General features: G+C 40.1%; 1 protein-coding gene across 27 annotated transcripts in view; it reads left to right on the top strand.

Annotated features, from left to right (window-relative positions):
- The first annotated feature begins 669 nt into the window (after positions 1-669).
- NRCAM (neuronal cell adhesion molecule) overlaps positions 670-17966 on the top strand; it is a 148258-nt gene continuing 130961 nt past the window's right edge. For all 27 annotated transcript variants that reach the window (XM_088054716.1, XM_088054699.1, XM_005519280.3 and 24 more), the window contains exon 1: positions 670-808. The gene's annotated coding sequence lies outside the window, so the exon portion shown is untranslated. The remainder of the gene's footprint in view (positions 809-17966) is intronic.

The following is a 17966-nucleotide window of genomic DNA, read 5'->3' as shown; positions in this document are numbered from 1 at the left end:
TGTTCAGCAGAAAGGTTTACTTGGAATAAGCTCCATTCCCGACTCTTCTCCAAATGGTGTCACGCAGAGCTTCCCTCTCAGTGATCGCATCCAAGCGGCCGCCTTCCTGAACTTGTGAACTGTAAATTTAACGAGTTCAACAGGACAATTCTCGAGTGTAAAATAATATCCTTGTCTCCAGTTTGGGAACTCGCTGAAACCATCTATTTAGAGGGGCACTGCCGGGCTAAAATAATGCGGCTATTTAAAACACCGCCCTTGCCGGGGGGGCAGCTCCGGGGGTGCCGCGGGGAGAGCTCGGCTATCCCCGGCCGGGGGAGGGCACAGGCGGGGCCCGGGGGCCTGCCGGGCACGGGCGCTGCCGGGGAGGCTCAGGGCCGGGTCGGTCCGGGAGCCCCTGAGCGGTGGCACAATGGCGATTCCACCCCGGTTTTAACCGAGGTGGCGGAGCCAGAGAGCGAAAGAGGGAGGGAGGAAGGGATGCCAAGATGGAGGCTCCCCGCGCCCCCTCAGGTGCGAGGGACCCGGGCCCCGCCCCAGCCCCGCCCCGGCCCCCGCGCCGCGCGCGCGCCCACCCCGGCGCGGCTCGCGCAGACGCGCGCGCCCTCCCCGCCCCCCCGCCCCGCGGGAGCGCGCCTTCCCCCGGCACGGCGGGGGCGGCGGCGGCGGGGAGGGGATAGCTCGGGAGCGCGCCCGCCGCGGCTCTTCTCGCCGGGCTGCCGAGCGGGCAGCAGCAGAAGCAGCAGGAGCAAGAACGCGACTACCCCCTTGACCGTCTTCTCCCCGGGCGGAGGGATCGCACCTTCCCGTGAGTACCGACCTGGCCGTCTCTGTCACCGCGCCGCGCATCACACTGAGGGAGCTGCCGCGCCCGCCGTCGCGCCGGTGTCACATCCCGCCGGTGTGACATCCATCCCCCTGCACCGCCGGTGCCACATCCATCCTTCCGCACCGCCGGTGCCACATCTGTCCCCCCGCACCGCCGGTGTCACATCCATCTCCCCGCACAGCCGGTGTCACATCCTTCCCCCCGCACCGCCGGTGTCGCATCCCCCCGCACCGCCGCCTCGACGGCGAGCAGCAGGAGCCGCCCGTCCTCCGTGGGTGCCGGGGCTCCTCCGAGGGGGCGGGCGAGGAGGCACCCTCTGAGCCCGCCGGTACCGAGGCCGCCGCTGCGGGGCTTTGTTGTGGCGGCGGCCGGTGGCACCTCCCGGGGCGGGCGGGTCGGGGCCGGGCGGGCCGGGCGGAGACGCTCCGCGGCTGCGACGCGCCCACATCCCCGGGCGGGCTCGGTCGCCATTTCGTGCGCTGCCCGGCGGGGGCGAGGGCCGGGCGTGTGCGGGGGAAGGAGCTGTCGGTGCTGAACTGCCGCGGTCCGCGTTTCGGCTCTTGCGCCTTTATTTAGCACCCGTACTTTTTTTTTTTTTTTTTTTTCTTTCCCTCTCCCTCACAGTTGGGATTTTGTTTAGGTATAAAATAACTACAATGTGTCTGAATTGCTGGCTTTTCGTGTTTTCCCTGTTTTGGCTTCTTGATGGCCATTAATGCAGAATATCGTGGTGAAGTCTGTGCATCGAGTGCACTTGTCTCTTTGGTTCTAAACTAATAATTAACCAAACCTTCAGCTGTCGCTGTGGTCTTCAGAATAGATGTGTTAGTTTTGAAGTCTGAAATATGCTTAAACCAAGGTTTCGGAGTCTAAGTGTAAACAGTACCTGATTAATATGGCCAAGCTGTTTAAATATTTAAGATCATAGTGTGCTTCAGCCCAGTCAATAAGGCTGTTCCATGTTGACAAGTACTCTGTGAAAGGAATGCTATTTCTTAGCTCTCTGTGTAGTTGGATAAAACAATGGAAAATTTGATATATAGCTTTGCCGTGAAACCTATAGATCATGACATGGTGTTCTTTTATCCATAAAGGTCCAGGTTTTGTGTGTTTATGCAAAACAACCTCCTGCTGAGTGAAAAAGCCAGTATTAAACACCTGGAGTTTTTTTTCTAATGCTCCCTGTCTTTGTGCATTTCTTTCTCCGTGTCTTTGATTCTCAGTTAAGTATATTGTAGAAAAGGTAGATGAAACCTGAAAACTTTCTTGTATCTAATAGGTGCATTATTAATCATTTCAACATCTTCCATAATTTAATGTAATAGATATGGTAATTTATGGATAGTAGTTATATGTGTCTGTGCATAAAACAGGTCCCTGTACAATATCAGAAAATATGTGGACTGTATTTTGAGTTTGAAAGCAGTTTATATGCCAAGAGGCCGATCTTGCTGCTGTTCTTTGGCAAAAGATACGAGCTGGAAAGAGAAGGATAGTTTAGTGCTACACAGCTCAAAGGACCTAGAAATCAGAAAACTGACTTGCAGGTGCAACAGCTTTTTAATATTTGTCTAATGTGTTTGATGTTATCATTTGTGTGAATACACCTCAGACATTTGGTTAGTTTTGAACAGAAATTACAAAGTGACCAGAGCTGCGAAAGAGTGTGATGCTGAAGTCTGTGAAAGTTACTTATTTGAATTTCAAAGTACTTTGAAATTCTCTTGGGTGTCTAAAATTAGCTGTCAGACTATATCAGTAGAACTGGGAAAGTGTTACATTCTGAGAATATTGAATGTAAAGAAGCAAACCCAGGAAGCTGCTTGGTGATGACAGAACTTGGGATCCATTGAATGAATTCACATTCTGGGTTGTGCAAAGGCAGTGTAGCTAAAGGCAAACTGTACAGCTGTGTGACCACGTCGGATGGTGGAGTAGTATATACCAGCTGGTGCTAAGGATGGAGCTAAAACCCTCTTCACAACTCACAGATAAATCCACAACTAATCATACTCATATTAGTACCTTCTGTCATTAGCATTACTGGCCACAGTAGAATTGTTCAAAAGTAATAATGTTCAAGATGAATGAGATCACCGGAATCTGAGCCTTAGATAACCGTTCCTTATCTTCTTGAATAAAGCGTATTATTTATCACATATACCACAGCTTGTTTGACAAAAAGGGCTGTAATAAGAAAATTTTGGCTATTTTAAATGGTCTTTATTTTAAGAAAATGAAATAACAAATCCAGTGATGCATACTGATACCTCCTGCTAGCTTGTTGCACCCTGGTGTCTCTCTCTGGTGCTCAAAAAGGTGACAGCAGAAGCTTTAGTAACCATGTCAAGAGTTTCTTGGGGTTAATGAGATATCTCTCTAGTTGTCAGATTTTATTATTTTGAGGATTCCTGTTTCAAATCAGGAAACGGTAATGCGTGTTGCCCATTCTTCCTGCTTTAGCAAAATGACTTACCATGGTATCTGGACATAAAAGATCTTGAATACACTAAGGGTTTGTCAATTTTTTAATAGATTATTGGACAGCTCAAATAGCTCAATCAGACTAAAAATTAAATCTGTTTTGCCTGCATCTGTGAAATTGCTGTTATTCTGCAGTTTTATTAATCTGTCTCAAATCACCTTGAATTGTGATTACTTGAACTTCCATTATATTGAAATAGTACAGTAAAATTATGCTGATAATTTTCACTGGTCTTTTTCATTTTTTCATGTTTTATGAACAGAGTTGGTAAAATGTGAAATCGAACAGAGAAAAGTATATCTTAGTAATGAAAACTGAGGGAATAATGTAGGAGGTAGTGTGCTGGGCAGTATGCAATGAATTTGATTTTGCTTTCCTGAGTGGGCTGGTAGTATTTTAAAAATTCCGTTATTCTTTCTCTGCAGTGATAATTTGTTGCATTTTAAATTGCTAAGTGTGTGTATTGCCTGTTCAGTTCAGTATTAAGGGCATTGCGACTGCTCCATTTATGAATACTGTCTCATAAATGTAATATTAAAGGAATTTGTAAAGAGTTAATCTCTAATAATAAGATTAACATGATGCACCGTAAGTTTTGTTCTGCAGTTTGTTAACCAGGAAAGGATAGTTGCAAGCTAGCTATATTGCTTTCTTCAGAGCTACTGGAGGCTGGCTGAGCTTTCAGTTATTTACCTCAATAGAAAACTGAAAGGGAAAAAGTGAACAAAGGAGGTCTGTTTTGCCTGTCCCACTTGCTGGGCTGTTGTCTTTGCCCTTTTCAGTGAAGGAGGGGGTAGAGCTGGGTCAGAGTTGAAGAACACTGAAAAGGAATTCAAGTCTTATATTGAAATGTGAATGATAGCTTATTTTGAGCACCAAACATATTTGTTTGAATTGATTTTTTTCTGTCTGCGGGAGCTTTAACTGACAGATGGTGATGGACTGGCATATAGACTGCTAGAAGGTACAGCTAGGGATGTGTTCAGACCCTGATTAGATGCTCAGTAAACAAGTGCATATCTGATGAGACTTTTAATACTGGAGATACTGATGCTAGACACTGTGTGACACACTAGACATTTGATTGTGTGAATTAAGGGCAGACCCCTGCAGCTGGCATACATTCAGGCTTACTTGTCTAGCCTAATTGCATTGCAAATACTTTTCTGGATTGATCTTTAGCTTCTCCCTTCTAGTAAATGTTGAGTAAGTACAGAAATGTTCATCTGGATCTGCTATTAACTGTTGTTAAGAAGCTTTCAATTTTTTATTTGGTTTGCTGTATGAATTGGGATCTATCTTAGTATTCATTTTGTGAATACACTGCTTTCCTACACTGTTTTGGTTTTGAAATGGCTCAATTCATAATGTGATTACAGCTTTCCCCTTGTTAACTTTTTAGTATGGAAGCATAACAGCTTGAATTATAAAATGTTTCTGTAAGAGCTCACAGTACCCCCATTCTCCTTTAAGCAACTAAACTTTATATAAAAAAGCAGCATTTGATGCAGAGTGTCTCAGATTTTGAAAATAGCCAAGAGAGGAAAAAAAGGCTAGTTCAAGTTATGAGGACGTGATAACTTTAAAAAACAGCCTCATTAGAAAGGAACTTGCTGTCTAAATTGTCAGTTACATCAGACAGAATTGGTACAGATGTTGTCTCTCTAAATTCTGTAAATACTCATGTAAGACTGCAGAATTTGGATGCATCCCAATTGGAATTGAGTTGCCCTTATACTTTGTCTGCACCACTAGCTATACATGACCTTTTAATTTCCTTGGGTTTAAAGTATGTAATTGTTACTGTTCAACAGTTTGTTCGAGGAAAAAAAAGTCGATCCATAACTTCCCAGTTGTATGAGTTAGTCTTTGGCCGCTAATTAGGTTTTTCCAGACAGCCAACCAAAATATTAACATACCATTTTCCTTTAGACTGTTACCTAAGTGAGGACATGACAGTGCTCATACATGAGTACAGATTGTCTTTTTCTGATCTGTGCCTCTGACTTGAAATTTTCTTTTCTCTGTGTCTTCAGTGCTGCTGTGTTTGTCGAGCATGATTCTGAGAGTTCATGTAAAGGACTGCCTTTACAGTGTCACAACACTGTAGGGCTCTGTGTGTGTCTGTGTATTTGCAAAGGCGGTGTGTAATCACTGAGTGCAGAAATCAGCTTTTGTACCAGATTTGGAGTCAGGAAACAGTTCTGCTGGTGGAGAACAATTCCATGGAGTTACCTGAGCAGAGCACAGATGCTGACCAAGGGAAAGCTTCCACACTGAGTATTGTAGCATGGGCTACATTCTTTTCAAGAGTGTTTAAGTGTTGTGGTGTTCATCAGTAGGCTTGTACACAAATTACCTGTTTTGTCACAAGATCAGTGGTTCTCTCCCCTGTGTTTAGAAGGACTTAAAAGTAGGGTTTCCCATCCTCCTCCTGTTCATATCTCTTAGACAATCAAAATTCAGGAGGTGCTTGATGTGCATTCCTTCTTAAAATTTTCAAGTGATAGAAGGAAGAGGAAAGCTTGGCCACAGCTCTTCTTTGGGTGCGATAAACAGGTTTAGTAACTTAGTTACTGCTACTTTGAGTAAGACGGAATCTGTGGGTCTCTCCACCCAGCCCCACCACCACTTCTAGACCAGTGCTGTGGTCTCTGGACAAACTAAATATATAATAGGAAGTTAAATCGTCTTGGTGCTCTTTTGAAATGGAAGTAATTTTTAAATTGTGACCTCAGCTGAATTTGGTGTATTTGGTTGCAGTTTTTACATGGCAACAAAAAATCAAAAGCTGGTTTTCCTGTTAGGTGAGATGAGATTTTGATAGGCTGTGCTAGCATTTTACTGATTTTTCGTCTCTTCTGACTATGTAATTCCTATTGAAGCTCAGAAAACCAAGATATATTCCTTTTCCTTTCTCATCCTTTCAATATTGTACACTATTTGAGTAAGTTTACAAGAGAGAACTCTTCATTAAAAGAGATCAAAAATGGAGTTTTTGCATGCAATGCTGAATACACTGAAGCCTCTAGGCATTCTCAAGTCTTGGAACTGGAAGTTTTGTGTTCTGGTCCAGCTGCTGTGAAGAGCTGTGTTGTCTCTATGGAGGAAAGTATTTTGCAAATGAGAACAATCAGCCATTGGAATAATCTCCCCAGGCAAGCAGCTGATTCCCCAACACTGGACACTTTTGAGATGCATCTGGACAGACTATTGGGACATCTTGTCTAGACTGTGCTTTTGCCAAGAAAAGCTGAACCAGAGATCCTTGAGATCCTCTTTCAACATGGTGTTTTAGTGGTTCTGTGCTATGCTCTTGAGGCTCTTAGACAAACCAGTCTTCCAAGCTTCCTTCTGATGCAGGTGTCATTATTACTCCCTTGGCTTAGGTTTGCTTAGGGCATAGAGGCAGATAAGAATTATCACTATTGCTGTAACTCAGTCTAAGTAGTACTACAAAGGTGTTTGGGACAACTTTGGGCTTGTGAAGGAGCTTGTTGGTCTTATTGAAGCTGCATGTACCTTATGTATAGTTTGGTTTGCTTTTTGCCTACTGGAGTGACTGTGTCTTTATAGAAGTTTCTATACAGTGCAACTCTGACACCTGTAATGTGAAAATAGTCTTTCAAATATCCCTGTTTTTCCTCAGAAGCATTTCATGTATTTATGGACCTTGGAGTCTAGTAGCCAATATTTCAATGCATTATGACATGCAACGTCTTTCCCAGACAACACCAAATTTATCATCTCAATATAAATTGAAACTTCAGGTTTCTGGTTTTCTGCTTTTCTATAGTTGGAATGATTTAAAAGTTATATCTAAACTTGGTTCTAGACAGGCACAAAATGAGGAATATCTTAACCTATATGTGAGCTTTGTATTTCTGCATGATAAAGTTGAAATGTAGGCAGTTACATAACTGGAAAGCAATCTAAGGTGACTAAAATCTAAATATCTATTAGACTTTGTAGGTGGTAGTTGTATAAAGTGCATTTTTAATGTATGAGGAGATAAAAATGTTGGAACATATAAAAAGAGTGTGACCACCAGAGGGCAGACACAGTGTTTAATGACTCTAACCCCAAGTCCTTAGAAAGGAGTCTATTCCTATAAAAATGTAATGAGGTAATGACTGAATAAATGACACAGTAAAAATGCACAAAATTTTATACATTGACAGAAATATAATACCGTTTTGTGTTTAAGATGAAAGTAAATACAGTTGCTTAGAACTCACCTGAGGTTTTGTATTTCTACAGTGGAAATCAGAGTAGTTCATGCAGTTGACCTGTAAATGATGAGTTCTTAAACTTAACTCATTTGCCTTTATATTGAGTCCAGTAATTTTAATTTGAGCATGTTTTTCATTTAAAAATTAAAAGTACACTTCTTTCTCAGTAGTTTCTCCCTTGTAGTTAAAAGAATAAAGAATCTTTCAGAATTAAATTTCATGTTGTCCCAGATATATCCCAGGGTTTGCATATACCTTTATTTTATTAATAACATTTATGTCCTTTAAAGTGTGTAAGAGTATTATGGAAAATATTTAATGTTACAGACCTAAAATTAAATGCTTCAATAAAGTAGCCTTTTTCAGGAAAGCTGTGGTGTAGGTTTTAGTGGAAGATGTTGTCTAGTCATTTTTATTTAGCTTACTTGATAGGAATGTAGGTGTTTAATTAAAGCAAGTCATGTTTTGGGTTTTACTGCTCATGCACTGTCTCAAGTTACAGCGATAGTGTCTTTTCTTTGAATTACTTTCCTCTAAAACCTAGACTGTTTTTGTGAGGAAAGAAAAGCCTGTAACTCTTTGTTTCGAATCCACAGTATTCCTTACAATCATGTCTTAAAACCTTTGGTTGCTCGCTGGGGTGTCTCAACTCTACCAGTTAGCTGGAGTGAAGCATTATCAAAACAGCCTTAAATGCTGCCCCAGATTTCAATCTCCCCACTATCATTTCCACCAGACACAATTCCATTTATAGCAGGATTTCTGGAGAGATCCTTTGTAAAATGACTTGCAGATATCATCCCCAAAACTTTATTTGGAGGAATTTCTCTGAGTTACTTCTGAGGTTTTATGTAATTCACAACCTTCTCACCCTCTTGGCGTTGAAATATAGGAGTAGGTTTCTCATCACATCCAGAAGTGAAAGGATCAGACACATGAAAGAGTATCATGGGAATTAACTATGAATAATTAATATATTAGTAATATATAATAATTAACTATGAATATACAAATAGTACTAAATCATTCACTTAAATGTGTCCTAGCTTCTCCCCACCCCCCATGCCTAGAAGCCTAGAAACACCTAGAAATGAAATCAGTGTTGCGGTTAATAGTTGGTTGATTTTTGCACCTTTTTAAAAAAATGGCTCAAGTTATGAGACTTGATAGCTCTCTACAAGGGCTCAATTCTGTCCCTTAGATATAGTGACAGAAACACTATTGCTGAGAACATCTGCAGCATCTCACAATCTGTTGGAAGTTAAGTTTTTTAACTTAGCCAGGGAAATGCCAAATTTCACATTAGTAGGAAGATTGGTCTTTGTGTTCATTATGTCATACAGACATTCATGTGTGGTTTTTTTCCCTGAGGTAAAGCTATCCTAAAAGGAATCAAACATTCCTGTGAATTCCTCTGCCCGCTTAGTTTAACTGAGATTATTTTGAAGGACAGCCCAACAGTTTGCTATCATACTCATGACACAAGCTAAAGTAAATAAATACCATTATTGTTATAGATGGGAAAGTTCAAGTTGCAAGCTAATAGGTAGCTTCCTTGTTTGACTGTCAATAAATAAAAATTTATTGGAATGGAAGAGAGAAGAGGAAGAAAGAGCTGAAACCAGAAGAAAATGTGAAGATAAGGTGAGGGGAAACAGAGCAAAGAGAAGTCTAATTACATACAAATCGGTACTAACAGAATAGAACAATGTTTTCTTGTTTAATAAAACAAAACTGTGAGCTGAAGTTTTAATAACGCTCATAACTCTGAAGTATTGCCTGAATTAAAAAATAATTAAGTTCAAAAAAATAATTTGTAAGATTGTTCTCATATAGACTGCTTATCTGGTCCTTTACTCGCTGCTCACAAGTGGAAAAATGACCTTTCTCTGATGATCCCTTGATCTATGCTCCAGTGATTATTCTACACACATCTGAGCTGTGACAGACACTGGAATGAAAATTGCAAAATAGTACAAGAACATATTTATCTGAAGATGTAGAATAATGCTGATCCCTGAAGTTGAGTGCCTGGATTATCCTGGATAGTAGAGGATGGAGTGAGCCTTCTGTTTCTGAAAGTATATTTAAAAATAGTTGAATATTTGCTTTTATTAGTAAAAGATAAATATGTGTGGTTGTGGGAAATAATTTATAATTCACTATGGTGAGCTAGTGCACTACTTTAATTTTTGAGCTTTTTCAAAAGTAGAATTTAGATTAGTGGAATTATGAATTGTTTGATCATAATTACTGTAATGCTTCCCAGTTTTAATATTAATTTGTTTTTATAATTAACGACGAAAGGAACTGAACTGATGGCCTTGAAATATGATTTGAAATTTAAACATTTTAAGACTTTTCAATACATTGCCATTCAGATATTACTATGGGGAATAGAAATATCAATAATTTTTAACACTAAATATTGTTGGAAAAACCAACCCATCACTTTTCGTATAGAACTGAAAATGTAACTCAACCTTTGCAGTGTAATTCAATTTCTGAACACTAATCCTCTAACAAAGATTTGAGCAGAGCCCAAAATTAAACACTTGCAAATCTTTAAGTAGGACCCAGAAGAGCAACATTTTTTACTCCCTTTTCTTCTTTATCCCTTCATTGCTACCATCCAGTGATAGATTTTTAAATACCTGCTATTCAGGCATAGGCAAGTAGTTAGTATGTAAATCTTGCTTTGAGTGCAATTTGGTGTTAGTAGGCACAGAAATGTAAAACAAAACTTAGTTTTCTTTTAAGAAGCCTTACATACTTTAATATAATCCGACTGTCAGAATTCAAAGTATCTTGAAACCTTTGTTGTCTAATGACTTTTGAGTTTTCATATAAAATAATTTTTCAAATTTCTGTGTGCTTTTTGAGGCTGTGGCTATCTGTCCATACATTACCAGTCCTAATGAGATTGTAATGTACGATTACAGCTTCTAGACACAATTGACAGGTACTATGCAGTACAGTTTTTTAGCACTTATGGTTTTCAAGAATATTAAAGCCTGCTCCACTAAATAGATTCATATTGGTGAATTCTGTTATTGTTTTGTCACTGTTCAGTACCACAGTTTAAAAACCGTGTGTGAAAGGACACATAGCGTAAGCATTCCACTTCATGTGGCATACCTTGCTCATCAAAAGCTTCCTTTGCTGTTAATGAAGCTGCATTTGAGGTGATTGTTCTTATTGGTGGTGTGGAAAGGAAAATTTAGATCAAACTCGTTTCACTCTGAAGCTACAGTAGCTTCAGTACTGGAAAGCTAAGAACTATACTGTGAAGAAAATATCCTGCAAGTGGCTGAGGACAATGCCACTAATATTGATTTTGGAGAACCAGCATGGCCAGATTGTCCTCACTGACTTCATTATGAATGGATGATATTCTGTTGTAGTGAAGTTATTGATTAAATACAAAGCTTGATGACAAAAGGTGATTAGATACAAAGCTTTATGACAGCAATGAGATTTCATTCATTTTTGTTACTCTTTGAGGCAGGGGATGTGTTTGGTGGAGCATCCCTTGCACATCCAGCCGACTGTCCCAGGGACTGGTAGTGGTTTTAATGTTACAGTGGTAAGTTGTAATCATTAGAAGTATCATCATACAGTCGTTTTCAATAGCGAGCTTTCCATTATGTGTATTTCTGCTGATTCTCCAAGCTGAGATTTCTGCTGAGGTTATTTCTATTTATTTTTCAGGCTATGTATTAACCATGCTATAAATGTAGAAGTGCTCCAAATTGACTTCTTGTGAGGAAATGTAGGTAAGAGAGCAGGACAGTAATTTTTTTGTGCTGTGCTGTCTGATCTGTGGTCAGTATTAGTGAAGGGATTTGTGTCCATTTGTAGTCAACACTTCAGCTGACTTCCTTGACATCAGTTATGCTGCTGAGTGTTCTGCAACTTACTATGCGTATGCATGTGTTATCCCCATGGCTTTTTAAAAACTTTTGATAATTATCTGATCCCTTTACTGCCTTGGATAATTGAAATAAAACTATGATTGTAGGGAAGGAAATGAGGGTGGGAATGGCACCTTCTGGGATGATGACTGTACTGTGCACATCATCACCAGTTCCCAGCTGGTCCCTAGGTGTAACCTGTGTTTGGGATTACTGCTGTTTATCACTGTCTGTTCGGAGCAGTCATGGTTGATCTTTAAGGAATAGGTAAACTGTTGGAATCACCTAACAGTGTATATGAAGAAATTAGAATAAGAACAAACTTGTCTGTAGTGGCTGGGTTTTTTGAGAAGCCAGAGTGGTGAAGCTGATCGCTCTTGGACTGACTGAGAACCTGTAATGCAAGTGGTAGGTGCAACCTTCACTTGGGAAATACTGTTCTGATCCTGTCTGGGTAGTAGTTTAAAGTACTTGCAGGAACATTGGTGATACAGTGAATTTACTTCAGCTATTTCAGAAAAATGTGTGAAAAATGAGTGGAGTTCTATTTTTCCATCTGGTGTCATTATTTTAAAATTACATGTAGCCATCTCAGTATTTCTGGCTTTTTCTCATCTACCATATATGTAAAATGGGAATAATGCCTCTAGGATTGATCTGAAGCTTGAATTGGGCTTTTGATCATTTGCTGTCATTTAGTTCAGCGCAACTTTACTCAAACAAGTGTTTCTAGGTACTATGCCCAAAACCTAAATCTGGAAACCATTAAGGAAGCAACACAGATGCAGATAAGTATGTGTTGACAAATTTTGTGAGATGACCACAGTGTTTCCTTGAAAAAGACAACGTAATCCCTTGTCTCCAAGTAACTTTCTCAATGTTGTTGAACAGTCGGACAGCTGTTTGTTTAAAGAGTGTATGGGAAAAGTAATTGACTGGTTTCTGTTGTGTTGAGTAATGCTCATCTGGGGAATCTAATCTCTTGGATAGGGTCTGATGGTCCTTTATCACATGGTGGTGGAAGTCTTTTCATCTGGATTAAATGAGACTGCACAAAATATTTTCTGCTGATTATGCACGATCTGTTTCTTTTAGTTTACCATAAACTCTATTCGATTTTGTATTTCCTGGCTGCCTTGCATATACACAGGAGATTGCTGTGTAAATAGGAACAGTTTCAGCTGCCTCAGGGAGTATCTGGGAATGCTGGATTCTCAACATCAGATGCTATTTATGCTTGCAAGCAACTCCAGTTGGTCTGTGCACAGCTGGAGCTGCCTAGGGTAACTTCAGGGACTGTCCATTTTTCCCAACTGGAGAGGTCCTATTTGCCAGCTGCCTTGTTATAAAGACAGGTGAGAGTTTATTTAATCATCATGCTCTGCAAATGCTGCAAGGGACTGATTTGAGATATTTCAGTTGAATAGTTCCTGGTCCATGCTGGAGGCTGGTGAGTTAAGTGTGCTGGATGTGCACACAAACACAGCCCTGATACCTGGTAACTGTACGGTATTTTGAATTTAATTTTTTCTCCACAATTATAAATTCTGTATAACTCACTACAATATAAAATATATTGGTTTAGACCAAAATTTGGTAGTAAAATCAGGATAAAGGAACTGATACACTTTTTACAAACTTTCTGGAAAACATTTGTGGTGGTGTGCTGTTTTCCTGGAAGCACAGTATGTGTTAAGTAGTTTCTGTGCTAGTGTTAATTGCTAACTTTATGGCCATTGCCACTAACAGCATGTAATGTTTCAAACAGCCTACTATAGCTTCTGAAATTGGGTGTCTTTATTCTGATGACAGCTTGGTGTACAAATGTTAGTACTTCATCAAGATGATATAGCAGTAGAGTTGAGCAATGGGAAATTCCATCAGGCCTCTGAGCTTTCAGGTGATGAAGGCTGGGAGGGTATTGCCACAAATGTATTCTTTTCCCTTGGGCATCTACTTTTAGCTACTATCAGAGTTGAGACCTTGGGATACTTGTTATGATGCTGAGTGTATGCCAGACTTGGAAAGACATGCAGCACTTGTATAGTCAAATTAAAAGAGACCATCAGAATAAACTAAACTAAACTAGATTGGGGCTTGGAACCTTATTGGACTCTAGGATATTTTTCTGACAAATGTTAATATAGTAATTGAACATACCTGTAAACAGTGTTCATTGTGTGTTTATGCACAATAACGTGGAATCCTGTTTTCATAACTTAAACTTTTCTGTGCCGGAATTGGAACAATTTGGTATAGGGTAGATCTGCCCAATAGAACTTGGTAGCATTTTTCATCTTGTTGAAAAATAAGAACTCTCTGAAGACCAGTCCAGTGAAATCCTTGTCTGTCTTTCCTTAAAAGCATTAAGGAATCATTAGGATATTGTATCTAACTTTGAATTTGTGAGCAGAGTGGGAGACAGATGTTTAAACTAGGTAACTTCCAGAAATCCTTTTCAACCTTAACTACTCTAATTATTCTGATGTCTTCCATCCATTTCAGAAAAAGTTTGTCATCCTTCTGTGAACAAATGTTTCAGAGCATTGGAACAAAGAACATTCTTTTTTTCACCCTCCCCCCCCCCCCCCTCCCCCCAGTGACTGGGTCACCGAAGAAGTGGGAGACCCTGGTTCTGTTGTGTTTTGTTGGATTTTTTTTTGGTTGGTTGGGGTTTTTTTATTGTTTTTTTTTTTTTTTTGGTTTTTTGTTTGTTTGTTTGTTTTTGTTTTTTTTTTTGCTGGTGTTCCTGTGATCTCAGACACAGGTTCTAACTGCCAGGACCCAGAGCATGTTATGTGAAAGTTTACATCTGCTCTGAGCCCCTGTGCAACAGGGAATGGGTGGCTGACAGAGATTGTATGCTGGATTATACTTTCCAATGAGACTGTATTCTGTAATAAACCATCAGCAGCCCTGTTCAATCAGCTGTCCTCATGTGGAGCTTGAAGTTGGATCTCCCATCGTTAAGTATGTGCTCTACCCACCTGGCTGAGGAAGAAGTGAGCAGAATTATCAATGTTTCTGCTTCTCAGGAAATGTGATCCCCACCATATCTGACTTCTGCAGTTCTTCAAGAGAACACTTGTAGACTTCAGGTGCTTAATCACATCTACTTAGAGAGCTGTAGAGTGTTAAACCAAAGATAAGTGTTTATTTACTCAGAATATGTGTTGTGTGCACAGCTGGGGGAATGAAGTTGACTTTCTAGGAACTTCTATGGCTAAACTGGTACCTGTGCAGTGTACTTGGGTATGTGCCTACATCCTGAGACTTTTTTTATGCTACAAACTAAATTGCTGTTCAAATTTTAAGTAGGCTAAGGTGACTTAGCATAAGGTTTAATATGAACTTCCTACCATGAAGTTATAATCTGTTTTATTAGTGGCAAAACTTAGTGTTACCATCCCATCCCATGGATGTGAGTAATTCACTAAACTGCATCATTAGACTCTAATTTAATTTCCAAGGATAAATGATGACAACTCTCTAATTTAATTTATATTTGTACTAAAATACTAAACTTCAGTTCATACCACTGTGCTGTTTATGTATACCACAAATGCTATGAGAGCTCTTCATAAAATAAAGTAAAAGCCCCAGTCCAGGTCTACTACATGAGTACTGGTTTGGCTGTTGCAGTTGTGATTAGAAGACATTGATTTGATGTCACAAGTATTTTTAACAGGATTTACAAAATGCAAATAGCATTATGTAAGACAGATTACCTATGGCTTTAATACAGGATTGTTTCTAAGCCAGAGGCTACATTTTGCTGGGTTATGTATGTTTAAAACTGAGCACATTAGGATTAGATTTGGCAGAATACCAGTTTCCAAATCCTTGATATTTTCAGGTTAGATGACTTCAATGTTTTAATTTAAAATATGAATTGAAAATCAAAATTTTGATTGTTTTTTAAGTAGCTTTCAAGGTGGATGTCTTCTTGAATCAGGATTGTTACAAACAATCTGATTTGTGTTGGTAAAGTCAGAAATTGCTGTAGTCCATCATACCCCCATAATGTTTTTTTCTGTGTCAGAGAGCTACTTGGTTCAAAAACCAGCAGAAAAGACCAAATGCATTTCCTGCACAGCAGAATGTATGTGGACAATGTGTCACATTGCTAAGCAAGTCCATCAAGTGTTAGCTTTGTAATGTACCATGAGGAAAATCTTACAGGCACTTGAACTCCAAATAATTTCTCAAAGGCCTCATATGCACAGTACCACAAATTCTTGACCTTTAGGTGAAGGAAATTTCAGCTGGCATGGAACAACTTCATGTGACTCTGCATTGTTGTCATTGCTTTATGCTCTGAATGCCTGCAATATGGCACTCCCTAATAGACAGGCTAATAAAGTCTCTTCCAGTGGTAAAGTTTCCTACTGGAAAGCTAAATTGTTTGATGTATTCAGCAGCCAAGGTTCCCTATGAACAGACTTAAGTGGAAAGATGCCTTTTTGTCCCCCCAGAGTAATTTCATTTTTTCTGTTTCACATACCTTATGCCTGGTTTCATTCAAATGTTGACATCTGGTTTATTCACCAGATTTCTTCCAAATCTTTATTACCCTAGTATTTTTCCCAGGGAAACATTTGGCAGCGTTTACTGCATTACAAGGTACATTTAGTATATAGAGGCCAAGGAAGAAAAAGTAGAAACTTAAGAGGAAAAAAAAAAAAAAGGTTTAAGCACTTGTCGAGTGTTAGTATTGTACATAAATACACAAGAAAAAAACTCCCTAAACTCTATTTTGCATGCAGATTGTTTCTTCTTTCTATTTTAAATAATAAAAGTTCTCGTGTTCTGTGACATGTATTTATATCTCTTAGTACAACTAGATGGTTTTCCCATCAGCTTAGTTGTCATTTCTGTGGAACTCTCTTCTCTGAGTACCAAAATACAGCTCCCAAATGCCACAGGCCATAAGAACTTTAAATGTTAGGGAAATAATCAGAGCCTATCCTTTTGGAAAATAAATTCCTGTGGTATTGTCCATCTGCCATTTCTAGGGAGCATTCAGGTATATGCTGATGTGCTCTTCTGTGGGGGATGATGATTGTTTCTGAGACCTGAAAAGTGGATTCTGACTTTCAGGATTTCAGGATGGTGTTAATTTCTGGTAAAAATTGGCTGGAAGACACCTTAGGAAAAGCTTCTTTTAAGTGATTACATACAATTTATGTTCAAAGAGACAAAAATACAATGAAGTATGAAGCTTGATGTTTCTTAAATACCAAGGCAGCAGCTGAGAAAGCCCATGGCTTCCTGCAAAGCTCAGCTTTCCCTGTACCCCTCAGTTTCAAGTAGGCAGGAATTAGTCTTGGAGACATTGTGCTCTCAGCTCCTTGGTGACAGCCTGATCAAGGACATACCAGTGTTTTACATGGCTTTTACACCTCTGCTCTTGAATAGATGGGATTAGTGGGGGTTCTTGGGTTTACAGTATGGATCCTGAAGTATGTACCAGGGGAATGGGTATGAAACAGCACTGTGGTGGAAGGCAGAACACCAGTAATTGCTTGCTGGAGTGACAGTGCTGCTGGAAGAGATGGCCCTTTTCTTTTGTGCCTGTTGAGCTACAGGTGTTGGCTTGGTTTTGTTCTCCAGTAGATTCCTTGTTACCCTCTGTGCTGCCTTTTAGTCAAGTTGAGCAGTCTGCAGAACACTTGTGCCACAGGCAACCCTAGTATGAAGCATGATACAAAGGGGAGGTTGGACATCCTCGATTCAGAAACTATTTCCTTTCCTTTGAATTGATACAGGGAAGGGGTAAACATATACACCTGTGTAACAGATAGACCAGAGTGACACCTGCTAGCCTCCACCATGGTTTTACCCCATAAACTCATTTAAATGACAAAGAGAAATGGTGACAGCTCTTCTCATGGGTACAAATGAACCAGAAATTGCCAGGGAGCTGTTAAGCAGTAAGTTAGCAGAGCTGAGGTAAATACAGCAGATGTCTAGCAAGTTCTCTACTGCCACCATCTCACACAAGTACATAAACGGTTTCCTCTGAAAGCTTGAGGGTTCTAGTCCTACCTCTAGGGGAGGTAGGACCACTGGTCTGGCAGCTCTAGAAAGCTTGAAGTTCTAATGCTGAATCTGATCCTCCTGGATGCAGTCCTTCCTTGAAGGGGCTGACACAGCACTCTGACCAAAAGGACAGTGGTTTGTTTCATGCTGCGGATGTGAGCAGGGTGATGATCTAGCCTTCTGTTCTCCAAAGCTGTATTAAACCAGTGTGGCCCAGCCTATGTTAGCTACTGCTTGCTCAGCCTGTTCTAAGAATCCAAACAATTAGCTCTAGATAATATCACCTAATTCCACTGTGAAATAAAAGAGAATGGGTGGTCAAAAACCTCCTGACAAGAGCTGTTTTGCTTTGAATAATGCAGATGAAGCATCCTAGCCCAGTAAGCAGAGAGCTTTTTGCCTGTAGCCACAGGTCTTTGTTCCCTTTTCTGACAGACTGCGTATCCATTCATCTCACTGATTAA

This window comes from Pseudopodoces humilis, chromosome 5 (assembly GCF_049639895.1).
Source record: "Pseudopodoces humilis isolate 2021_Gansu_Grassland_sample_001 chromosome 5, ASM4963989v1, whole genome shotgun sequence".
Taxonomy (NCBI): domain Eukaryota; kingdom Metazoa; phylum Chordata; class Aves; order Passeriformes; family Paridae; genus Pseudopodoces; species Pseudopodoces humilis.
This window is presented reverse-complemented; position numbering and strand designations above follow the sequence as displayed.